At 38.6% G+C, this 21,705-nt stretch overlaps 1 protein-coding gene across 3 annotated transcripts in view; it reads right to left on the bottom strand.

Moving 5' to 3' along the window:
* The window catches only part of LOC134746259 (CBP80/20-dependent translation initiation factor), a 41,109-nt gene extending 28,940 nt beyond the window's left edge, over window positions 1-12,169 (bottom strand). For 2 of the 3 annotated variants that reach the window (XM_063680597.1, XM_063680599.1), the window contains exons 1-2: window positions 12,010-12,169; window positions 1,073-1,145 (exon numbers count right to left, since the gene is read on the bottom strand). The gene's annotated coding sequence lies outside the window, so the exon portion shown is untranslated. Of the gene's footprint in view, window positions 1-1,056; window positions 1,146-12,009 lie in introns of all 3 variants that reach the window. The other variant, XM_063680598.1, reaches the window with a different exon arrangement.
* Window positions 12,170-21,705: the final 9,536 nt, after the last annotated feature.

The following is a 21,705-nucleotide window of genomic DNA, read 5'->3' as shown; positions in this document are numbered from 1 at the left end:
TGTAACAATAGAAAAAACAGATCAGTATTAGGTACCTAGTCGTTAAAGAATGCCAGCAGACGTGTAGATGGTTTTATCTTCGTGATAAAATAAGAGGGACTTGTCTTATACCTATACACCGCGCGATTGAAATACGTTTATTCTTTGGACAAAAATGTTGTCGAGCATCGCTCAGCTATTTCTGCTGATGACGTTACGAATACGAACGTAGTCCCAGCTCTATATTCCACTGCTTTGCTTTTGATTATTTACTCAATTCTCCTTCAGTTAATTTTCTTTTATTTCATAAAACTTTCAGCGCCGTATCACTTCGGTCTAGTATTAACCTTTAGCCTTCCAATCAATGTGAGAAAATCTATTTCACAGAACATTCAACAGGCACTTGAAGCACCGGCACGTCGCATCTTAAACCAGTTCCATTAGGTACATTACACATCACTGCATAATAGAACGAAAAAAGGAAACCGCCAATTACTCCGGTATGTACGGTAGGCCACAATGTTAAAGTGGAAAGGTATATTCTTGCTGAATCACACTCGACTAGGAGTAAGACTAGTATATTTTGAACCTTAAGTCTCAAGCAGTCATATGCAATCTCAGATCAAAGTTAGATTGGTTATTCCGTCGCTATGATTAATTTGGTGAGTAGACATATTGTTTAATGACAGTGGGAAGTTGGCTATTACACGGTGGTATTGTACTGTTAGATTGAATGTTTAGAAACATCACCTCGTTCGATGTAACATCGTGTCATATACTGTAATATCTGCGTGGAAATAACGGGTCTACCCAAATTTACATTCCTTAGATGCAACAATATGTCAGGATTTCCTCTGACATGTCAGGATTGCAGAAGAATTTGGGGAGTCTTAGGGTTTTTTGGAAACCTCAGCCAACCTTTAAAAGCTAGCAAAAAGTTTGGAGTACAGCATATGGTGACGAGTCAAGGGGCTAATGGCGAACGAAAGGTTTCGATCAAAAGACCTCGAGATTTTCCATAGCGCTGACTAGACGTCGATGCTTAAGAGACGCTAGTGTTGGGTCTATAAAATGCACTAATGCAGTGACTCACCGCTCTCTCGTGGTGCGGCGTCTGTCGTTTGCTCTGCACTCGAGACTCGTTCACTTTACTCGTATTTGATTCACTGCAACAAAAAAAGAAAGGCGTTAATAATGTAATCATTAACTGTTATTGTCGTAGCGACGAGTGAAGCTAGTATTGTAGTTTTTTCGTTCAAGGAACTCTATTATTTAATACAGTTTGGCAAGAGTTGAACTTGAACCCCTCAAATCGCCCCGGATTCTTTTTCAGAATATCAATTATTATAGAAATCTTAATTAACTTAAAATCTGTCGAGTGCGGTATTTGCTTAGGCTTACGCCTCATAACTTTCAACATGATCTACGTGCGAAATGAAAGTTCTGGACTTTCCTATACTAGTTTCCGCCTAATAACCTACCTAAAGTTAGTTAATAGTTATACAGGTAGTTTTATAACTTTAACCACTAAGCTTTATGTACTTACGTGTTGTGTTTTACACTTAAGGCCTGACCAGGAATATATGATTATTGTCAAGAGGCCGCTGTTATTCTCAATAGGGTGACAGTTCAGTACAGTATGAAAAAATTAGTTCCAGTGAAATTCCGCAACATGGCGCGTGATCATATATTCCTGGTCAAAATTTACGTGGCTAACTTTTATCTAGTCATTTTGCGAAACAACTGCACTTTAGTCGACTGTCTCTACAGCCGTAGCGGTGTTTACAAAACCTAGAACCTATTAGCTGCTAAATTACTGAACAAACAGATAAGCGAGGCTAGAGGCGCAATACGTGCCTAAAAACAGAATTGCAGTTTTAGCAAATTTAATGAACCATGCAGGTTGATTTCTGATTTTTACCGCTTAAATCCAGCTAAGCTTAAATCATATTCCTTAACATCGAAAAGCTGGTCTATTATAGTTATAGTCCGAATAGATCGATTTTTAGAAAAGTACCTATTTGATCGTTCGGTAATTTTCCCAGATGACTTTCTATATCCTCTAGGAATCTGCGGAATTTGCTTGTTTAAAAAAGGTCTGTCTGAAGATCTTCTTGCGATGTTGTTTGTGTTTATTTTTATAACTACCGACCTGCCCCGGCTTCGCACGGGTCAACAAATTCACCTAAATATTCCTCAAGAATCACTCTATTGATAGGTCAAAACCGCATGAAAATCCGTTGAGTAGTTTTTGACTTTATCGCGAACATACAAACAGACAGACGCAGGGGGGCCTTTGTTTTATAAGATTTTATCAGAATGTAAAGTTAGGATTGTTTTGTCTTACATACATATCTGTTGTGAATCCTGCGTAGCTGTAGCACAATTTAAAAAAAAAAACGGCCAAGTGCGAGTCGGATTGCGCACCGAGGGTTCCTAGTATTTGTTGTTATAGCGGCAACAGAAATACATCATCTGTGAAAATTTCAACTGTCTATTAGCTATCACGGTTCATGAGATTTAGCCTGGTGACAGGCAGACAGACGGACAGACGGACGGACAGACGGACAGCGGAGTCTTTACCCTTTGGGTACGAGACCCTAAAAAGCGAATAAACACATGCTAATCGTAGCATGTGAAATCATCAGGCATCGTAAACTGCGAGCGAAATCCATTGAAATGACGTACTTTGACTTGACAACAACCCTAGTACTTATTCAATGGATTTCGCTCGCAGTTTACGATGCCTGGAAATCATGCTACGACATACGCGTAATGATTACTTAATATGGTATTTTAAATATCAATACACAAGTAATCATAATCAATATATAATCGGCGTAACGTGCCAAAGACAATCGCAGTGGCCTAGAACCATACATGCATTATGTATACACAGATGTTACGCACACTGTCTAAGACATACAACTCCCGTCAATCTATTATCTATCGTAATTGATCGTAATAGAGCGCAAAACTAAAAGAAGACTTGTTAAAAAATCTTATACAGTGGAAGTCAAAGATATCTATACATATTTGCGCCTTATGCCATTGCAATAAGGCGAAAAATGTTTACATTTATTTGACGTTGACAGTATAGCGGGTGTGTCAGAGCAAACATGATGTCATAGCCATCTACTATAACTTGCTTCTATTCGTTTATTTTGTAGATACGACGTATTGATGGTGCGGCCCTAATTCCCAAAATATATTCCGGAATATATTTTGGGAATTAGGGTAATGAGAGAATCGCCTTTGTTGTATTCCTTCAAAAGCTGATGAAATAGTAGATTGCCAACGGATGAGAGGCATTCATTTCAGTCGAGGTAGTTTAGCCAATGAGGGCTAACTCGTATGAATTCGCCGCTAGGGGCGCTAGTGTAGATGGTGGTCTTTTCCATAGTTCGAAATGTCAAATGTCACTTGTCACTTCAATGACTGACAGCTGTTCTATAGTCTTTTGTTATATAGTCTCCATGGTCTTTTGGATCACCATCAACAGAGGCGCCAACTGGTGAGCAAAAAAACGATAGTCCTCATAGTCAGAGGTGATCCTCATCCTCAACTCTTTTCGTCATTTTTAGTCACAAAGAGCACGCCATTGACATATACCTACCGTATGGATTTTCTTACCGAGTGACTCAAGCGAAGAATATAAACCCTCCTCTTTCTAATACCATGCAAAACAGACAGCATATCATTTTCTGTCACGCGCGACAAACAGTCATGCTGTCCCATGCTAGTCATGCAAGCGATGAAACTTGTAATTTTGTTATAATTTTGTTATTGTTATGTTGACCACCTGTCCGGATTCAACAAGTTCTTGCTTAAACAGGCTCAACTCAGAAAAACTCAAAAGCAGTACAAGTATTGTTGGGTCCGGAATTGTACGGTGATGGTGCGGAAGACGGATAATTCACCGATTTTGTACATTACGACTGAGGAAGCGTTAAACAAAATAACATAAGCGTGACCCTGCCCATGTTGTCGTTTTTGTTTATAGGATATGTTCTCGGATTAATATTAATATTTTTATCCATATTGGTTGAACTATATTTGTATTTCAGAAACAAAACTATTACTTACTGTTGTTTTGTATTTATCATAGTGGTGCTTTGTTTACGAGTTATGTTTGCATTTATTTTGCGAGAGTATTTTAAAATCTTAACAGAAAATTTGTACATACATATTTTATTAACGGACCAAATATTAAATAAGCGAACTTTACATGCGTACTATAATATCATCTTATCAATTTTATTTAATGGGATTTAAGCTATACTATCAAAATGCTCGTGGACTCAGGACTAAAACTACTGTATTTTTTCGAAATCTATTGAAATATAATTATGACTTCATATGTATTACTGAAACGTGGCTGGTTCCTGGCATTTATGACTCAGAATTGTTTGATTCGAGGTACAACGTGTACAGGACGGACCGAGACTGTGAGAGACTAGGGGTGACGCGGGGTGGCGGCACGTTGATAGCGGTGCGCCGCGACCTGCGGGCTGACGCGCGCGGCGCCGGCGCGCGCCCTCTCGTGGCGCTCCCGGACGCCGACGTTACATGTCTTGATATTCATATAACTCAAGGGCCAGTATCTAAAAAATTAAGGTTGTTTACTTGTTACTTCCCCCCAAGTAAGGAACTAATGGATTCCGAATCACTATTTTTTGAGTATTTGTCTGACTTACATGCGGATTATCCCGATGATATATTTCTGGTTCTAGGTGACTTTAACATCGGAGATGCGGTTTGGAGCCAACTTGATCAGGGCCCTCATAGCCTTAGGTTAGGTAATCCTAACTTTAACAGCCTCACAGCCCAGCTATCAGCATTTTTACAATTTACAAACTTTGAACAATATAATCACATTTCTAATAAGAACGGTAGGCATCTGGACCTAGTCCTTTCTAATCACTTGTGTGAGGTAGCTAGCGCGGACCCTCTTGTACCCATAGACGCTCATCACCCAGTCCTTTGTATAACGATTGAAATTGGTTCGACTGAGCGTCTTCTAAAACCGGCCCCGCGTGTAGTACGTCGATTTTTTGCCGCCGATTATAATAAAATTAATTTGAAATTGAGGGAAATCAATTGGGAGACGCAACTAGATACTAATAATATCGAGAGTGCAGTCAATGACTTTTACACCACTATAAATAATATAATTCAAGAATTAGTTCCCTCCAAAACAGTTACAAAACCAAGTAATTTTCCTTCTTGGTATTCCCGTAATCTTATCACGTTAATTAAGAAAAAAAACAAGATACACAAAAAATGGAAAATATATGGACGAGTAGCTGACTATAACGCTTTTTCTAATTTACGCTCTAAAATAAAAAACGAAGAAATTTCTTGCTACAATTTATTTATCTCTAGGGCTGAAAATAATATAAAAGTTAACTCTAAGTCGTTTTGGTCATTTATAAAATCCAGGAAGGATAGCACTGGTATTCCGGATTCGCTCTATTTAGACAATATTACGGCAAACGATGGAGTCAGCACGGCTAATCTATTTAGTGACTTTTTTCATTCAGTATTTGAACCTATCTCAACTTCCATGCCTAGTGTCAATAGCCCACAAAATTGTGTTATTAATAGCGTTCATATTGACGCACCTCTGGTGGAAAAATACTTGAAGAAATTAAAAGAATCCAAAGGCAGTGGCCCGGATGGCATTCATCCTGTGTTTTTAAAACGTTGCAGTAAGTCTCTTGCATTACCGGTATGTTTACTCTACAACATTTCACTTAGGTCTGGGTCCTTACCAAAAATTTGGAAAAAATCTATCATTGTGCCTATTTTTAAAAGTGGTGATAAACATAATATTAGAAACTACCGCGGCATTTCCAAATTGTCTATACTTCCTAAACTATTTGAAAAAATAGTTTATGACACGCTCTACCCAACAATAAGACCGATGTTAATGACGCAGCAGCATGGCTTCATTAATAAACGGTCAACTGAGTCTAATTTGTGCGAGCTCCTTGATTATGTTCTAAGCGCAATGGACAAGAATTACCAAGTCGATGCTATCTATACCGATTACTCAAAGGCATTTGATAAAATTTCACACTCTGTCTTATTAAATAAACTTGAAATGTTCGGTATCCATGGAGACTTGTTGCGTTGGCTCACATCGTACTTGCGGGATAGAACTCAGGCAGTTACTATCAAAGGATACACCTCTAGTTTTGTGCCTATTACGTCAGGGGTCCCACAGGGCTCGCATTTAGGACCACTACTATTTAACATATATATCAATGATGTCATTAACTGTTTTTTGAATTCTAAAGTATTATTGTATGCTGACGATACTAAGATATTTACCATTGTGAAGTCCGAGGCTGATTGTGTCAATTTGCAGGATGACCTTAATAGATTGGACAACTATTGTTTATGTAATAACCTGTACTTAAACATAAATAAATGTTCAATTATTACATTTACGCGGAAGCTTGACCCTATAAACTTTAATTATACCATCGGAAACCAACAGCTTACTAGAGTTACGGAGGTTAGAGATTTGGGAGTATATTTAGACAGTAAAATTCAATTGGTTTCACACATAGATAAGATAACATCTAAAGCCTACAAAATGCTTGGTTTCATTTTTAGGCAAAGTAAAGATTTTAAAAACCCCACAACGTTACTTCTTTTATATAATGCATATGTAAGGTCATATTTGGAATACGCATCTACAGTTTGGAGTCCCAACTATTTAGTGCACATTAATTCATTAGAAAGTGTTCAAAAAAAGTTTCTTAATCGTATGAAGTATAAATTCAAATCTTTTAAGCCCGAGAATTTTGAGTCCTTGCAAGTGAGAAGAGAAAAGCGGGATGTAATTTTCTTGTACAAAATATTGAATGATTTAATTGATTCGGAAGAACTTCTCAGCAAGGTGTCATTTAGATGTCCTACGTATCGTACACGGTCCACCGCTTTACTATCAGTTCCATTCACTCGCAAAAAATATGTAAACAACAAATTTTTAGCAAGAGCATGCAATATATTCAATAAGAAATATTCACACATTGATTTGTTCCAGCATAGGTGTAATAGATTTGTTTCTGTCATCAAACAAAATAAAAAAATATAATAGATGGCAAATTTCGTTAACTCGTAGCTAGTAATAAAATTGTAATCTTGTGTTGTATTGTTATGATTGTTATTGTAATTGTACCTATTTGATTTCAAATTCTAAATTGAAAATTGTGCTTGTTATTTTCCAAATTCTAAATTATGCTTGTTATTATTACTCAATGTTATTGTTAAATTCAACTTTAAATTCAAAATACCTAATAATTGTACTTTTTTTTCGGAGCAAAGGAATTTTGTATTAACTATAAGTGGAAACTCTTTTGGCCTATGTTCTTACTATATCTTTTACCTTATTGTATTATTATGTGCTGTATGTTTCCCAAATAAATAAATAAAAAAAAAAAAAAATAACGACATAATGGCCACACAAACCGTCACCGATTATCGCATGCGATTTGCAATACAGTGCGACATTTGATAGATTGATTAAAATTCGATGCTCTTACTTAGCCAAATAGCCACCAATTATCTAAAATCGCATGCCATTTGTTGCAAGGTTTGTAGAAGCCTTAAGTAAAATTGCCGTAAATCTATCGTGTCTACGGTTTTTATGGTCATTTTTTGCTCGAGGATGAGTCACGGTGGCTCCACAACTGCGCACTTTATGTTCTCATCGAACTTGAGTCAGTATAACGCGTTTATTTGCTGATCCAAGGATACAGTCTATGAATACAGTAGTAAAGTGCTTGTTTATCTTGCACAAAGTAGTCAAATTACCATAGAGAATATTTAAAACAAGCTTTGGCCTTAGATATCCTTCCCGTAAAGCTCTTAATAACTTTCAACTTCCCTTTTCAATGCCTTGTTAGGGGTTGAATTTCAAGTCTTTCTTAAAAGAGCTCTATTTGATTTTCTCTACAACTTTACAACAAGACATTATTAGAGTACAAATTTTAAAACAAATTTCAAGGTCCTACCTACTCTACCTAGACGGCTCAGACGGCTGTGCATACCTATGCGTTGTCGGTCAGGATCTAAGTATGTAACGGAACTAAGTATTTTAATACCTATTAGGTAGCAGGGACCGGCCCGCTATCCCTTATCGGGGTTTTATAAGGGTATTGCATAAGGCTTAACTCACCATACCCTTTGCCAGACGAAACCCTTTGTTTTGGTTTTAAAAACCCTTATATAAAGCTACCACATTTGAGTAATCGGTAGCCCAAATACCCTTACAAAACCCTTATCATCCGCTCACCAACACCTTGCATATTGCTTATAAGGGTTAGCCTTATAAAGGGCTTCCCTTTTAGCATATAAGCGTGCTAATTTAAGTCGTCTTTAAGTGTCACCCATTGAAAGGGTTTTATCGCGGAAAGGGTTGTCCGGTCCCTGTTAGGTAGAGTCGGACAAAGCTAACTCTGCATGCCATTTGCAATGACAAAATGTGGCATTATCATCATTAATGCCAAATCTCCATGAAAATATAACGTTTATAATGACTACCTCACTTCGTTCTGTTCGTCTGTGCTAAGTTAACTTAGACACCTCAGATGTTCTCTGACTGACTATCAGCCGAATTGTTATTTTAATTACAGGTTTTGAATTAGATCCATAACTAATCCAGATCTAAATCATAACGTTATTAAAATCAGTATACGCCTGTTTGACTAATCATTTACTGACATCAGCAGGCTGCATATTTGCTGTTAACTATTTGCAGTTAGATTGGTCCGTAATCCAATTGTAATGCACGTCAGCCGCCGCCGGTGCGCTCCACTGCCCATGGCGAGATGTACCGTCAATCATCTATAGGCACGATATCAACACCAGATGAAACTGCAGATTTTAGCAACGTGTTTATAGGTAAGTACTGAAAACGTTCTTTAGACAACGAAGACAGAATGACTGGCTGTGTTTTCCCTATTTCCTTCCTTCGGTGAAGTGAATTTTTGACACTGTAGTATTTTGGTAAATGTATGTAGGTAGGTAGGTATCTCGTAAAAATATGTATGTATAACATTCCCCATACAATTTTTTTAAGAAGACAAAAACACACACACCCGGAACACCATAGAAGGTGTTGGCCGGGATGCAGGCAGGCTGAAAAGGAGATGGCGGGACGACTTGGACGCATTTTATCTGGATTGGCGGGAAACTACAAACGACAGGGTCGAGTGGAGGAAACGAGGGGAGGCCTTTGCCCAGCAGTGGGACACTAAATTAGGCTAGTATACAAAATATATTGTCAAAAAAATTTAAGTGCAAAAAAATTAACCTCCCATAGAAAATGGACCAGCCAAAATGTATGAAACGGCCAAGTTTTTATTTGCGATTTCGTGGTTGGTGACAGGGACCGGCCCGCTAGCCCTTATCGGGGTTTTATAAGGCTTAACTCACTATACCCTTTGCCAGACGAAACCCTTTGTTTTGCTTTTAAAAACCCTTATATAAAGCTACCACATTTGAGTAATCGGTAGCCCAAATACCCTTACAAAACCCCTATCATCCGCTCACCAACACCATGCATATTGCTTATAAGGGTTAGCCTTATAAAGGGCTTCCCTTTTAGCATATAAGCGTGCTAATTTAAGTCATCTACCTGGTTCATAAAGCACACATTACTTCGAATCCGAGCGATCGTCGACGGCGACGGCGGCGTTCTTTGACTAGGCACGTATTTTCTTTCCTTTTCATACACTACCGTAGATATATACTAATCCTGTCTCTTTCACGCAAAGGGAAACCTTTATAAAAAGCGCTTAAAGATAAGGGTAACCCTTATTAAGAGCTATTCTTATTTTTGGTTAGCTTTTCGGTACGGGTTAGTCAAACGTAAGGGTATAAATGGGCTTGCAGTTCAAAAGGGAAAGTCTTTCAATGTGTTAGCCGTGTTTAAGTGTCGCCCATTGAAAGGGTTTTATCGCGAAAAGGGTTGTCCGGTCCCTGATTGTAATAGTTGCTCAGTATAATCTCAAAACCTCCCTGGCAACGGGAATGCACTTATTTTTTAGCCACCGTGAATATTTTGCTGCAGACACACATGTACATGCAGTTGAAATTATTAAATCTATATCAACAATAAAGGTGGACTGCATTGAGCCGTCAGGGCCGCGTTTCGCGCCTTTTTTGCCGCCCACAGGAGCCGCCCACGAATGCAATACGTAACTGACACAATCCATATTTTACTGTTCGAACTCATTGACTAATAGTTATAATGTGTTTCGAACTATATAATATTTATGGGTCTAGACTAGACAATCCATCCAAATAGAATGATAGATATTAGATAGGGGTAACCCATTAATCCAGTAAGTATGGCACCTGAAAAGATTGTTCGATGGGCCAATGCCAATTCAGTGAATTGCTGGCTACCACAGTGATTGAATTCACTACCCAATCCAACTGCCATTTCAGTACAGAATCTGACAGAATGGGTAGTTAGTTAGTCAGTCAGTACTCAGTACTAGACTGGCTAATTGTACTGCCATTGACCGAGCGAAGCGAAGGTCTCCGTTTCATTCAGCTTGCACAAAAATTCTTTCGAATGCACAATGTCTCTCAGGATGTTCTCCTTTACAGGTTCTCCTTCATCGACCGATTCTAATGAAATGTGAGCAGATACTATAATAATAATTATACCTACAGATTTTATTCGCTGATTCCGTTTTTGTAAATTTATTTATTTTTGTTAATCTACGGCTTTAGTCGTTCGGGTTACTCGGGTCCACCCTGTATATTCAAATCAGATCAGGTTGACCATCCTTTGGGTGTTTATGAATACTTTACCTAAATTAACTACCATTGAGGAACTGCAATAAAAAAAAATAACGCACGTAAATAAACTACTTTTAAGTATCTGTATTCTGTTGTTTCCAATCCTCACACTCATTCATATTTTTGATATAATGAACTTACAAAAGTTAGGTTGGATTGGAGACCTTCTCAAATTAGTGGTACCTACACTTCTTTGAGGTGATTTTCACTTCTTTTAGGCATGGTACAAATACTAAATCTTAGTGGTTAATACTCTTTGTCCTCACTCACAACCAACTCACAACGTATATTTAAGTTAGGTAACAAAAAATATAGTTCAAGCGATTGCTGGAGGTTACTTTCAGGGGTGAGTGACCCTACTCAATAGCCTATGTCCGTTCACTAGGTAAGGTATCTCAGTTACCTAACGAACGCTAAAAATGCACTACAGTTTGGTAAGCCCGTTTGTTCCGCGTGGATGCAAAGAAACTTGAACTATTTTTAACGCACGAAACTTTTCAGTCGTTTCTCGTTCGAATAGACACGAGTTTATACATCCGATTCGAACTAAAATAGTTTAACGTGTTTTAGCTGTTTACCAATAGATAAGAGTAGGTACGAGCATAAAATAACATTTAAAACATGTGTTTTTAGGGTTCCGTACCCCAAGGGTAAAAACGGGACCCTATTACTAAGACTCCGCTGTCTGTCTGTCTGTCACCAGGCTGTATCTCATGAACCGTGATAGCTAGACAGTTGAAATTTTCACAGATGATGTATTTCTGTTGCCGCTATAACAACAAATACTAAAAAGTACGGAACCCTCAGTGCGCGAGTCCGACTCGCACTTGGCCGGTTTTTTTATTATGTGTCCGACTTCCATTCATGTTCGTAGTCGGTAGTACATTACAGACGGGCGGCGTACGAATTAATCTTCAGCTATTTGGGCCAGGCCGTCCGGCCAGCCTATTGAGAACATGAAAATCTATTCTTCATCGTGCTACACTGATTATAGAAATCTGTTAGCTCAGAATGCAGCGTGCACTCGACTTTCGTTTTCACTTAGCTTGCAACTTAAAATTTGTAGAAAATCTCGTGTTTCAAACACGAATTTTCGCGGCTGAAAGCGCGCTGGCGCTGCAGCTTCCGAAATAACACACTAAATTTAGCCCGGCCGAAATCAATCAACAGTAATGAAGCATCGTATTTTCTCACTGGACTTACCAGAATCGCGCTCGCAAATCCTTTCGGTCGTTGGTATTCGTATTGGTGCACTTGTGATATATTTCGATACCGCTGATCGCGCGCGCAGACTCCGGTCGTGTGTGTGGCGCCCGCCCGGGCGGATTGCCGACTGGCGATGCGCGGGCGCGTTCTGCCAGTGCCAACCGAACGAACACTGTGTCTATTTCTATTGGCGCTGTGTTCGTAATGCTTTGTCGCTATCGTCTCGGAAAGTTTGAAACTTTTGAAAGCATTATCTGAACAAAAAAAATTACTTACCCATTTAATTTTTCCTAAAATATTGAAAGTGACTTTTACACTTATTCGCAGGCCAGTAGTTACTGGTTTTAGTCAGCGCTGGGAACGAGAAAACTAAAATCCGAACACGCTTTGATTCGAGAATTTTTATTCGTAAATAGATAGTAACAACAAATATTGTATGTGATTTGTTTTTAAATGAAATAATTACCTTAGGTTATAGGTACACATTATAGGAATGGTGGCATTCGGAAACTAAAGTTTTCAACACGGTGTCTCTAGAAGGAAAACATTGTCGCCATATGAATCAACGTTTGTTCTTCTTGCTGTGTTAATATTGCAAATACATACCTTGACTTTAGTGTAGGAATATTTGCCGAATAATAAGGATGCGGGCTTTTTACTTGTACGCGGTTATAAACTTTAGCCCATCACTGTGCACACTAGCGCCACTGCTAAATAATTGTGATTAACTGATTATTTAAATTTAACGATAGATACTTAAAAAAACTAGCCCAGTGTGAGTCGGACTCGCCCACCGAGGGTTTCGTATACTTTTTAGTATTTGTTGTTATAGCTGCAACAGAAATACATCTGTGAAAATTTCAACTGTCTAGCTATCACCTATCACGGTTTATGAGATAGCCTGGTGACAGACAGACGGACAGCGGAGTCTTAGTATGTAATAGGGTCCCGTTTTTACTCTTTGGGTACGGAACCCTAAAAAGGAGGCCGCTTCGTACTGTATTTTGTATTTAAGTACCTTTTGAATACATCAAACTAGTTTTTATGTTGCTGGATTCGTCGATCTATGATTTCTATGAACTCAAAACAAAACGGCCGTTTTAACTTTGGACGCATAGATTGACGAATCTAGCAACATTAAAACTATTAAAATGTATTTAAAAGGTACTTATCGCTATATTTAAATGTGGCGCTAGTGTGCACAGTGATTGGCTCTTAAACGAAACGACACCGATAATCGCATGCGATTTGCACTATTATACTTCAGCGTTTGATCAATCAATTGAATTCCTTGCTCATACTTAGCCGGCAATTATCCAAAATCGTAAGCTTGTTGTAGTCTGTAGAAGCCTTAAGGTTGATATTGGTCTGTAGCCGCGCGTCACTTGACGTCTTTGGCGGTCAAAAGGTTAAGCGCTAAGGGCCACTTGCACCATTCAAACCCGGGGTTAACGGGTTAAACCTGGAGTTACCATGGTCAGGGATGCGAAACTCCTCGCTTCGGGCAAACTCGGCTCAGCATTGCTCCTAGCAATTACCTATATAAAGGGTTGGCACAACTTGAAGTCCCTTTGCGAGCACGACCACAGAATGATGACCTGAATTTTGATAACCCTAAAAAGCCGAAAGGGATAGTGCCATATATTAGAAAGGGACAGCATGGTTTCACCCTGAACCGCTGTCAAACTTCGGTTTTGTAGAAAGTTTCCTTTTTGTACGGTAGTACTATTATTTATTCTGCGCCATGGCTACGAGTACAATTTGACACTTGGTTAACGGTTAAACCGGTTAACCCCGGGTTAGTAGGACTAAGAGACATAAACCTTTTGGCTTGAATAGTATTCTAAAATGGTGAGGACACTGTACAAAATGAACCTTATTAATGTATGCCATGGGTGAAGATATGGGAGTAATCGGGAGCTAATAAAACCACTGCGCCTATTCAACAATTTCTTTGCTTCCACATAACAAAATAAACTTATCGTATCTCATACAGCTAGCCCAAGTCATACATTACCTGCTGCTTGACACACCAATCAAACAATACAAAATTCATCTTTAAATACACCAAATTAAGGTTTAAAATTCATTGCCAACGCTGTGCGGGTGGCGGTGTAGTTGTTTGCGAACAGCTGAGGTCTCCGCGCTAAGATAGAGCGAGACAAAATTATTGCTCTCACTCGTTGCTATACAGCGATGGGTCAGTTACTTTAAAAATTAACCTTAAAGCAAACGCCTAAGGTTTATCTTCGATTGCGTGTGTCAAGCAGCGACATCTTACATCTAAACTTTACACTACGTTACAACTACGTCACTTCCGTTTGTGTGAAGTAATATAATCTCACTTTTTATTTAATTTACAGGTTCACGAGATACAGTAATAGTTATAATTCGTTATGTAGCAAACCTTTTAGATGTGCTTTTCTTATTTATAAGTGAATCTGAATACATACATCACAAATTTGAAGAGAGAAATTAATAAACTTAAGTGTTATACAATAGTTGCTGTGAAACTCGTTTTTTTTTTTACATTTTCTGACATAAAGCATCTATTCCTTGAAACTATGTTTTCTTCATATAAATTTGAGAAAAAGTACTAAGTTCCCCTAAATTTTTTTTTTTTAATGCAATTATGTTTTGTTACACCGTAATAAACAGGTTTAAACGTTGAAATTAAACACCACATATTTTCAGTAATAATTCAATTTGCCAGCAATTGTTATATTAATAACTTACAACTAATAATGTACATTGTTAATCAGATGCCTTTAATTATTAAAAATAGGTCATAGTTATAGTGATTATTACTAATCTGTGAAAAAAGATTAAAGTCATGCACGGTAGGGAACGAGTAGGTACCTAATTAATATGGTGAATTAAATAGGTGTCGAAAACGTCCGTCTGGGTGTCCCAGATACCACTTGAGTGACGAAGCTCTAAAAGACCTATCCGCCCTCGGAGTACCCAACTGGCGCAGAATAGGACAGAGTGGCGTTCTCTTGCGTCAGAGGCCAAGATCCTTTCTGGGTCACTGAGCCAGTAAAAACAAACAAACAAAAATAAGTGTCGCACCATAAGAAGCTGAGCATTAGGGAATGCAATCTCGCACCAAGATTCGCGATTCGAAATCTCGCACGAAAAATCTGAATCGAGATTGGGAATTTCGAGATCTCGACAGACTTTCGAGCTAGAGATTAATCTCGACGAGATCGAGATTTGACAAAGTAATTAAATGTTTTGATCAAAAATCAGTTAGAATTCCGTACTTATTTAGGGTACGTCATGTTATATCTTGAAAATGATAACAACAAATTAAACTTTTATTAAAAAATAACAATTACTTTTTATAAAAGGTTACTATTTATAAAACCTTAATAGTTAGTAGCGGGGTCTTCTGTCACAAGTATTTACAATACTTACAAGGAGATTCCAAGCATAGCTAAATTGTGAAATGTTGTAACCAAATAAACAATTTTTTCATTTTCATTTTTTTTTCTTAATTTTCATTTTCAACAAGAAATTACTTAGCTTTAGCTCTAATTTGCATGTAAATAAGTACGAAAAAGTGGCAATAATTACTTTTAATTGTGGGTACGCTAAGTTCGCCGGATTCTTCCGAACAGAGCGCGCCACTGTGCTTCTATTGTCAGCTAAAGCCGGCCGCACACAATAGCACTGCCTAAACAACATGAAACTAAGGTCAAAAAGATAACAAAACAAAGTGATTCACACGGACCAATCTTTCAATCTCGTTCGAGATCTCGAAAATATTAATCGAGATCTCGACCGAGACCGAAATCGAGATTTGCTGTCAACGTGATTGAATCTCGAAAATTCGTGCGAGATCCCGAAATTGCGAAATCGAGATTGCATTCCCTACTGAGCACACAATGACGCGTCATTTAAAGACAATGCTGTTTTGAATTTATTTAACATGTTTTTTTGCCTGCTTTTATGCATCATTCGCCTTTTCTTGGATTGTGAGATTTGATAAATATTGTTTTAATTTTGCAAAAATAACACTTAAATTTAGACGTGCAAATTAATATTGTGTGTAAATAATATTTCGAGTTTTCGCTAGAGCAAAAAAGCAACAAGTCAATAGTTAAAATCATACTAATAAACAATGACATAATTAATATTACACTTAAATTGATAAAATAAAATAGTGAGATTGTCTAAATAACATTTACCACGGAATGTCTAAAACGAACAATGAAAATTAACTACTTACAATGAAAATTATCTAAAAAATTAACATAAATAATACAAAATAATTTGAATATTCTGCTACAATATGAAGATTGTGAACTGACCATCGGCGGAATGGTGATAAATCGTACAGTCAAGAGTAATAATATGAGTGCAGACATCATACTCAAAAATGTGTGACGTTTTCAACCAAAAGGTACCACATTGTCGCTTGTCGATAAGGTTGATTTCTAATTGGAGCTATATGGAAATAGCGCCTTATTAACAACCGACAATAAGTACCCTTGTGGTTGAAAATGGCACATATGTCCCATAGCTCTTAATTCGCTTTTATCGAACTGAAATTTGAACTTTATCATAGTGACATTAAGTCGAATTTCAACTATCTTGAAAATGTAACATAGAACCCTGTAATATTGGGGCAGCGTAATATGTCGGCGAATTAAGAACTACGGGACATATTTTGGAGTAAGTTATATGCACCCATATTTTTACACTTGACTGTACATGAACCAATCAGATTTACGTAGGTGGAATGAACGAAACTTTCATTGTATGAGTGACACCTGTATTATTAATGTGATACACACATAGATATTTTATTAACTCATTCATTCCATTCGTGCCAGCTCTTGTGAGTAGTCCTGTACAGTCAGCAACAAAAGTTGCTCTGCGGACAAAGTGCTTAAAAAGTATCTAAACATTATTTTTGTTGAGGAAGTTTAAGTGTGTGTGTGTGTGTGTAATTTTAAACACCTCTTCAACAACCCATATTGTAGCAAATAATCACTTTGGTGGTTTTACTCTGGGATACTAAATGCTATTTAGGTGAGGTTTAAAACAAAGGTGGTACAATACTGTTGGGGCACTTTTGCTCGGTACTTTAGGCCGAGCACATGATTGACGCGACAGTATCTCGCCGCGAGATAGACTACCCGTCTTTTACTAACGAAATGAATTAAAGGGGGACGGGTAGTCTATGTCGCGGCGAGATACTTTCGCGCCAATCATGTGCTAGCCCGGCTGTACGTTTAACCAACTTAGAATAAAAAAACAACCTATCGTCACTTTTACAGTACATCAGTCACCTGCAATAATATGTTACACAACGATAATATCTGACACGATCTTATTTAAATACATCGATTTATTTGATTTATTTTTTCGATTAGAGCCATAAGGGCGTGTCACATATATTTGCGGCCTTTAAGATTAACATATTCGTAGTTAAACTATTGTGAGACATATTTCCAAATATTTAGATCAGTACGATTTCACTCACTATTATTTTTTTAGTCGCTAGAATCCGAAACATGTCGCCAAAAGCGACTCGTACTGACCTAAATATTTGGATTAACATATTATTGCAGGCATCGCCTTTTGACAATGGAGTAAGGCGCATAAGTGTAACGGCCCGGCCACGACATACACGACGACATGGCCCGGGAACGAAAGGTCTGATCGCTGTGTCTCGCTCCAACCTAAGGCCGCCGCTCGCCGCTGCCACCGCCGCGCAAAGTCGTGGCCGGGCCGTAAACATATCTCTGGCGTCTACTGTACAGTAATTAAACTTAGTTGTCTGGCAGGGGGGTGTCACTGCGCAGTTTAGGTATATTTGGCCGGCGCACCGCCCGGGCAGGTGTATGGCAGTGGGCTGCCGCTCGGCTCGCACTATAGTCGTGTCACGTGGCGCTCGCGCAAAATTGAAAATACGCAATGGCTTCGAAACCTAAATCGCGATCTAATCTGTATAAAACTTATATATATGTCTGAATAAACGGAAGAACAAGGAAGCAGAAAAAACATTATTTTTAAATTCCGGACTATATTGACCGACATATTTTCAAAGGAATAAGTACTTCTGTGGCATACCTACTTCCGTGAGAATCAGACACACTATCCCCGGCTAAAAAAATTATGTTTACAGAATCAACGTTTGTAATTCCCACATATTTATCTTAAAAATAATAAATCAGTAGGTATAGGTACAAAAACTTGTCAAGTGACAACCCCGTGCCGACACTCGCAGCTCGGTCATAAAACTGCGGGATTCACGGTTCGTGCGCGGTTATAAGTTTCAATTTTGCTTGCAGGCGGCGAGTGTAGGTATAATTTTATACCTAAATCGGGCTTTTGTGAAGGAGTGAATTTTCTGTACGGTAGTACTATTAGTTATTCTGTGTGTCTGGTAAGTACAGATGTAGTTCATAATAATTTTTCATCGTATTTTCTCGGAAACGTTCGTATTTGTCATGCCAGTTCAGTCAACCTCAGTACTTTTTGTACCGAGACTGACTGAAACCACAGGGCGGACACGCTATACATTAAAAATCACTTGCGTTTCTATGTGTGAACGGCACGTCTGTACACGCGTCATGCGTCATAGTGTGAGTAAGTTGCTTAAAAATAGTACTGAGCGGCCGGCAAACGGCCGTCAATCTGCTGTCGCGGGGCGAAATAATTAGCCTCATGCATGAAATTTATATTTGAACGAAATATGTTTTATTCGGATGTTTGTTACCGTTATATCATGTTACAAATGCATTTCCGCTTTTAAATTACCATTTAATTACTTAAAATTATAAATAAAAAGTACAAAAATTTGCCCGCGAAAAGCTAGTGAGCGAAACGCTCGAAACGCCACGTGACGTCACGCGTTCGACAGATTAGTGTCATTAGTAGCAAACGTCAGTTGGGCCGCCCAACGTGTGACGTCATCACGCTCTGTCGAATTCGCGCCAAAAATTATGAGCGTTTCAACCGCTCAAAAATTTTCAACATTTTAAATATTTTTTAATAAAATAATGTTAAGGTTTACAAAAGTATTTTTATCATTTCCGGTGTTCCAACGATATAAATTATGAATCCAAAAATAAAAATAAATTCATGCATGGAGCTAATTGGAGTCGGGGCGGGGCGGTTGCGTGGCCGTTCTGTATGATAATACTATTACTTATTATGTGCTGAAACAGCAAGACACGTTCGTGCGTTTCCGTGAAAATACGATGGAAAATAATTATGCACTACATATTTAATTCGAGTAAGCTCAGCCAGTCTGCCATAGTTAGTAAGGGAAATGGGGGACCTAAGAAAAAGAATAGAAATCGTATAGTGGGTTGGAACAGACATGTGAAAGATGCTCATTGGCGGGCGAGGCAGGCATTTCTTGTGTGGGTGTGTAGTGGCAAACCTGTAGTAGGCACTGAGTACAATAACATGTGTGAAAGTCGACGTATATTCAAGTCTCGACTGAAATGGTGCCAAGATCATCAAAATCAAATACAAATGGACATAATAGCGTCACAACACGCAAAAAAAGATTTTAAGGCATTTTGGAAGTCAACTAGCAAGCTAAATGCTAGGCCTGGCCCGCCGGCGAGCGTTGAAGGGGTAGCGGATCATGAGACTATTGCTAATATATTCAGAGACCACTTTATTGTGAAACCAAGCATAACACCGTCACGGGAAAGAGGGGCCTGCGTTGGGGCTATTGTGGATAGACAGGCGACAAGGATATCAGTCTCAGAGGTAGCCAAAGCCATTAAATCCATGTCTGGTGGTAAGTCACCTGGTCACGATGGCCTCAGTGTGGAGCATCTACGGTGTGCTGGTCGTCATATCCTGCGTGTACTTGCAATGTTTTATTCTCTGTGCGTATCCCATTCTTACCTGCCCCTCGACTTAATAAAAACCGTTGTCATACCAGTGGTGAAAAATAAGACAGGAGACCTAACTAGTAAAAATAACTATAGACCGATATCGCTCGCTACTGTTATGGCAAAGGTACTGGACGGTGTGCTTAATGCGCAGTTGAATAAAAACCTTTTGTTGCATGACAATCAGTTCGGGTTCAGGCCCGGGCTGTCAACTGAAAGTGCTATCCTGTGCCTTAAGCATACCGCCGCGTATTATGTTGACCGGAATACGCCAGTGTATGCTTGTTACCTAGATTTATCAAAAGCGTTTGATCTGGTTTCCTACGATATACTGTGGAAGAAACTAGAGGGAATTAACTTAGCTCCCGATCTGATAGGTATATTTAGATATTGGTATGGAAACCAGATCAACAACGTGAGATGGGCAGGTACATTGTCTGAGACGTATAGGTTGGAATGTGGGGTGAGGCAGGGGAGGTTGAGCTCACCATCACTTTTCAACCTATATATAAATGAGCTTATTGTCGCGCTCAGCAGCATGCATGCGGGCTGTCACATAGACGGGGTTAGTATGAACAACTTGAGCTATGCCGACGACATGGTGCTGTTGAGTGCGTCAGTCTGTGGCATCAGAAGGTTGCTTAAAGTATGTGAGGATTATGCACACACGCACGGACTCATGTATAATGTGAATAAAAGTCAGTACATGGTGTTTGGGGTCGAGTCTAAAATACCATCTGTAATACCTACTATCAAACTAAACACGGTTGCCCTGCAAAGGGTATACCAGTACAAGTATCTAGGTCATTTAGTTACTGCCGACCTCAAGGACGATGCTGATATAGAACGGGAACGTAGGGCCTTATCGATCAGAGCTAATATGATTGCACGCAGATTTGCTCGGTGCTCAAAGGAAAGTAAAGTGACATTGTTCAGAGCTTTTTGCACGACATTTTACACCTGCAGTCTGTGGCGAAAGTTCACCTTGAAGTCGTATAAGGCCCTACAAGTACAATATAATAACGCGTTTAGGGCGCTGATGGGGCTGCCGCGATATTGCAGCGCGTCAGGGATGTTTGCGGAGGCGCATGTGGCGTGTTTTAAAGCTACTATGCGCCTGCGAGCCGCGTCCCTGGTGCGACGCGTCCGCGCCAGCTCCAACAGCGTCCTAGAAATGATTGCGGACAAGTTTTGTCCGTATATCACATTTTGCTGCGGACTTCATACGCCCGGCGGCACTGTGGTAAACACATTGAGAAATAGATGAAGGGTGTCAATGTGTTTACCACAGTTACCTACCTTTATGTAATTTTTGTAGTTTGTTTGTTTAATGTTTGTGTTTTGTTTAATGCTTGTGTTTTTGTTTAATGTTTGTATAATGTACTTATGAGTCACATCAGATACTCGAATTAAATGAATTTTAATTTAATTTAATTTTAATATGTATTTCTGGTCAAGCTTTATAAAACAAATGTTGGTCAAGTCTTAATTTAGATGCGAATAAAAAAACGGCGTCTACATCTACAATACCGGAAACATACCTTAATTCAATAACATAGAAATTTTAAATACAATTTACAATCAATATTCACAGTAATCTTTCAATCAAGAACCATTCAAATTCATCAATAATTTCAAATGCAAATACAAAATTGGGTGTGTCCCATTTGTTCCATGTGACTGTTCTTAACAGTTAAGTAATAGAGTTTATATTCGGGCAATAAGTTTCAGTTCCATGGAACTAAATATGAGGTACAGATTGGAATTTCTGACAGAATATCTTTTTCTGATTTAAATACAAAATGGCCAAAACACATTTAGGTCT

Source organism: Cydia strobilella, chromosome 12 (assembly GCF_947568885.1).
Source record: "Cydia strobilella chromosome 12, ilCydStro3.1, whole genome shotgun sequence".
Classification (NCBI taxonomy): Eukaryota; Metazoa; Arthropoda; class Insecta; order Lepidoptera; family Tortricidae; genus Cydia; species Cydia strobilella.
Note: the sequence above shows the minus strand (reverse complement) of the source record. Positions and strands in the feature narration are given on the sequence as shown.